Below are 6,261 nucleotides of genomic sequence, written 5' to 3'. Positions count from 1 at the left end.
TGAGAGACTGATGATAATCCATTGATAATCCACGCTCAGTCTGTCGGAGCACCAGCATCACACACACACACACACGTGCTCAACTTTTTGACCTTTGTTTCACTCTGTCCATTCATCCATCCGTCTGTCTGCCTATCCGTCCATCTATGTCTGTCCATCCATCTATCTCTCCATTCATTATCCAGCTGTTCGTTCATTTGCCCATCTGTCCATCCATCTGTCTGTCCATCCATCTATCTTTCTGTCTGTCCATCCATCCATCCATCCATGCTTCCATTCATTCATCTATTTGTCAATCTGTCCTTCAATCCATCCGTCCGTCTGTCCAATCATCAATCTGTCTATCCATCTATCTGCCTACCCATCCATGTGTCATTCATCCATCTATCCATCTTTCCTTCTATCTATCTATCTATCTATCTATCTATCTATCTATCTATCTATCTATCTATCTATCTATCTATCTATCTATCTATCTATCTATCTATCTATCTATCTATCTATCTATCTATCTATCTATCCATCCATCCATCCATCCATCCATTTTCTACCCATCCATCCATCCATCCATCCATCCATCCATCCATCCATCCATCCATCCATTCATACACCCCTCAGTCCTTCCATTCATCCATCTGTCCATCCATCAGTCCATCTATGCATCTATCTGCCTACCCATTCATGCGTCCATTCATCCATCTATCTATCCATCTGTTCTTCCATCTATCCATTTTTCTACCCATCCATTCATCCATTTATCCATCTATCCATCTGCCCATCCATCAATCCATCTATCCATCCATTTATCTGTCGATCCATTCATCCATCTATCTATCCATCTGTCCTTTCATCCATCAATCCATCTATCCATCTATCTTTCTACCCATGCATCTGTCCATTCATCCATCTATCTGCCCACTCATTCATCATCCCCCTGTCCATCCATTCATCCATCTGTCCATCCATCAGGCCAACTATCCATCTTTCTGCCTACCCATCCATGCGTCCATTCATCCATCTATCTTTCCTTCCATCTGTCTATCTATATATCTATCCATCTATCTTTCTACCCATCCATCCATCCATCCATCCATCTATCCATCTATCTGTCCATTCATCCCTCCGTCCTTCCATCCATCCCTCTGTCCATCCCTCTGTCCATCTATTTGCCTGTCCATCCATGCGCCCATTCATCCACCTATCTATCCATCTATACTTTCATCAATCCATCCATCCATACATCTATCCATCTATCTACCCATTCATCTGTCTATTCACCCATCTTTTTGTCTGTTTTTCCATCCATCTATCCCTCTGTCCATCCATTCATCTGTCCATCCATTAATCCTTCTATCCAGCTATCAGCCTACCCATCCATCCATCCATCCATATATCCACCTATCTTTCTACCCATGCATCAGTCTATTCATCCATCTATCTGTCAATCCACCCCTCTGTCCTTCCATCCGTCTGTCCATCCGTCCGTCCGTCCGTCCGTCCGTCCTTCCATCAATTCATCCATCCATCCATCCATCCATCCATCCATCCATCCATCCATCCATCCATCCATCCATCCATCCATCCATCCATCCATCCATCCATCCATCCATCCATCCATCCATCCATCCATCCATCCATCCATCCACCTATTTTTCTACCCATGCATCAGTCTATTCATCCATCTATCTGTCAATCCACCCCTCTGTCCTTCCATCCGTCTGTCCATCCATCCATCCATCCATCCGTCCGTCCGTCCTTCCATCAATTCATCCATCCGTCCTTCCATCCATCCATCCATCCATCCATCCATCCATCCATCCTTCTATCCAGCTATCTGCCCACCCATCCATGCATTCATTCATCCATATATCTATCCATCTGTCCTTCCATCCATCTGTCCATCTGTCCTTCCATCTACTGTATGTATCTGTCCTTCTGTCCATCCATCCATCCATCCATCTTTCTACCCATGCATCAGTCCATTCATCCATCTATCTGTCAATCTGCCCCTCTGTCCTTCCATCCATCTGTCCCTCCATCCATCCATGCATCCATCCATCCATCCATCCATCCATCCATCCATCCATCCATCCATCCACCAGTCCATCTATCTATCTGCCCACCCATCCATCATCCATCTGTCCATCCATCAGTCCAACTATCCATCTATGCGTCCATTCATCCATCTTTCTGTCCATTTGTGCTTCCATCAATCCATCTATCCATTTATTTATCTGTCCTTCCATCCATCAATCCATTTTTCTTTCTACCCATCCATCCGTCTATTCATCCATCTATTTATCTGTCCTTCCCTCCATCTGTCCTTATGTCCATCAATCAATCCATATATATCTCTCTACCCATCCTTCCGTCCTTTCATTCATCTATCTATCTGTCCGTCCATTTATCCATCCATTCGTCCTTTCATATATCAAAATATCCATTCATCGATCCCTCCGTCCATCAAACCCTCCGTCCAAAACGTAAGAAATAATAATGTAAGACTGAAACCTCTCCCTCTTATACACATTATACAGTCTGTTGTTCTCCAGATTTCTCACAGAAACAAAGGAGGACGCAGAGATGAACAGCATGTCAAATGTGCTTTTAAACACATGGAAACATCAACAGTTATGATTGACTTTATATTATTATACAAAACTATGAGTGATATTGAGCATCTCTTTGTATAAATGAGGCTTTGCTGAAGGGATTCGCACTGTTGCTGAAGAGGTGTTGTTGTTAATATTGTGTTGCAGTAAGGATTGTGGTGCATAAGTAAATCTGTAATGCTGTGGGTGGATAAAGTGTTGATGACATCACATAACCCAGTGTGTTGTTCTCCAGAGTGCTGTAAAGAGTTTTGCGTCTGGTTTCAGATTTTCTGATCTTCTGATTGTGTCTGAAAGTGTGTGTCCTCCTCAATCTGCAGCTGAAGCTCATTTTCCAGTGTGTTTGATTGATCATGAGTGAAGCGCAGCGTCTCTGACCTTCATCTGTGTCTGTGTCGTTTCCTGAGGGCTCGATCTCACACAAGTGCGTGTGTAAATGTCAGTGTGTGTGTGTGTGAGAAGACACTCTGTGATCCAGATAGACACACACACACACACACACACACACACACACACACACACGTATATACACATGCACACACAGATTCACACACACTCACATCCTCTCTTACATATACATAGTTATGCACACGCATATATACACCTGCTCACACACACACACACAGACTCGCGCACACACACATATATACACATGCGCACACAGATTCACGCACACGCATGCTCTTACATACACAACATTGTCACACACAGTCATACACACATGCAAACACATTCAACTTCACTATCAACACCCCCCACCCCACTGACACACACACCCCACACCACACACACACACACACCACAAACTCTCTCTCCCTCTTTCTACGCCCCCCCCCCTCTTTGACACACACACTCTCTCTCACACACACAGTCATACACACATGAAAACACATTCACCTTCACAAACACACACACACACACACCCACAGACAGCAGGTGGGAGAAAGCAGAGCTCAGAGTAAAGTCAATTACAGCAGGATTAATGCTCCACACAGCAGGACGTCACCCTGACGGATGATAAGGTGCTTATGGAGCTCACGTTTGACCTCTACATTATAGATAGAAACACACTCTATAAATACACTGGGTGTGAAGTCAGGAGGCAGCTAGTATTAATAGTTCATCAGTAGTATACAGAATAAAACAAACATTGCACATCTCTTTCTATGCTTTGATTTGAACTATAAATCAGAAATCCATACAAACTAGAAGAGAATTATTGTTTTATTTAGAGATCTTGCTTTATTTATTTTGATATTTACTTGTACATTTTTTGTTAGTATTAAGTTATTTATTTGGCAAATTGCACGTCCATCCATCCACTTTAAAATACTAGATTATATTAGTCGTTAATATATTAGTCTTGAGTCAGCTTTTAATAGAAGTAATATAGAGAAAACAACTAAATTTGTTAAGGAAAGTAATGTGAAAAAGATTGCATTATATTTAGTCATTCATTCATTCATTTTCTTTTCGGCTAAGTCTCTTTATTAATCAGGGGTTGCCACAGCGGAATGAACTGCCAACTATTCCAGCATATGTTTTACACAGCGGATGCCCTTCCAGCTGCAACCCATCACTGGGAAACACCCATACACTCTCATTTACACTCATACACTAAGGCCAATTTAGTTAATCAATTCCCCTAAAGCGCATGTGTTTGGACTGTGGGGGAAACTGGAGCATCCGGAGGAAACCCACGCCAACACGGGGAGAACATGCAAACTCCACACAGAAACACCAACTGACCCAGCTGAGGCTCAAACCAGTGACGTTCTTGCTGTGAGGCGACAGCACTACCTACCGCTGCCCATATTTAGTCAGGTAAAGTATATTTAGTAATATTCTTTACCCAGCACTCTGTGTGTGTGTGGATAGATGGATGGATGGATTAATTCACAAATGATATAGATAGATATATGGATAGATGGATAGATAGATGGATGGATTGACAAATGATATAGATCAGTGGTGTCCAAACTCGGACCTGGAGGGTCCGTGTCCTGCAGATTTTAGCTCCAACTTGCTTCAACACACCTGTAAGGATGTTTCTAGAAAGCCTAGAAAGTGCTTGATTAGCTAGCCCAGGTGTGTCTGATTGGGGTTGGAACTAAACTTTGCAGGACACCGGCCCTCCAGGACCGAGTTTGGACACCCCTGATATAGATGGATGGATTGACAAATGATATAGATGGATGGATTCACAAATATGGATGGATGTATTTACAAATTAGACAGATAAATTGAACAGTAGTTGGATTGATGGACAGATGGACAGACTCACAAATGAGATAGATGGGTGCATGAATGGATGGATTCACAAATATATAGATGGATGGATGTATTCACAAATATATAGATGGATGGATGGATTCACAAATGAAATGGATGGATGGATGGATGGATGGATTCACAAATTAGACAGATAGATTGGACAGATGGATAGATGGACAGACGGACAGACAGACTCAGATGGATGGATGGATGGATGGGTCGATGGATATGGATGAATGAATGGATTCACAAATGAGATGTATGAATGGATTCACAAATTAGATAGATAGATAGATAGATAGATAGATAGATAGATAGATAGATAGATAGATAGATAGATAGATAGATAGATAGATAGATAGATAGATAGATAGATAGATAGATAGATAGATAGATGGGTCGATGGGTCGATGGACGGATTGATGGACAAATGATATAGATGGATGGATGGATGGATGGATTCCCAAATTAGATGGATGGATGTCTTCACAAATGATATGGATTGATGGATTCACAAATTAGATAGATAGATGGATAGATGGATAGATGGATGGATAGATAGATAGATAGATGGATAGATAGATGGATGGACTAACAGACTCAAAAATGATATGGATAGATACATGGATGCATTGATGGATAGATACAGTAGACGCATAGATGGATGGACAGACTCACAAATGATATAGATGGATGTGTGGATGGATAGGTGGATGGATGGATGGATAGATGCATGGATGGATGGAGCCACAAATGAGAGAGAGAGAGAGAGAGAGAGAGAGAGAGAGAGATGTCAGCTGTTTCACAACACATTTATTTAGAAAGACACAGGCTTTCACAGGCGTTTTGACATTTTCACATGTTTTTGCTGCTTAATTTCAGTAATTACCCTTCAGCGTTTTCTGAAGACACAAACAGACACTTCACACAGGATGATTCATTACTGCTGCTGCTTTTACAGAGCAGAGTTTTACATACATCTGCATATCAATCAACACATACAGTAAAACAAACCCAGTACAGCACAAATCATCAATGACTGAAAACATTCACACTGTTTCTAGCTCTTGAATGAATGCGCTCCTCAGGTGATGCACATTTATGCCACATGCTAACATGCAAGGCCCTTTTAAAGGAACAGTACGCTCAGAAGTCATTCTGAACATTAATTAAAAACACACAGCAGAAAGCCTGAGCTTCTGTTCTCAGTGCAGCAAAATTACATTTTTATACTGAGAAGATCCAGAAAGCATCATAAGAGCATCATGCAGATCAGATAAACAGGGTGGATGTGAATATAGTTATGCATATTCATTTTTCAGTGAACTGTTCCTGTCAGTTGACTCACAGTTAGGGCTGCATGGTTGAAAATATA

Source organism: Danio aesculapii, chromosome 12 (assembly GCF_903798145.1).
Source record: "Danio aesculapii chromosome 12, fDanAes4.1, whole genome shotgun sequence".
Lineage (NCBI taxonomy): Eukaryota > Metazoa > Chordata > Actinopteri > Cypriniformes > Danionidae > Danio > Danio aesculapii.
Note: the sequence above shows the minus strand (reverse complement) of the source record.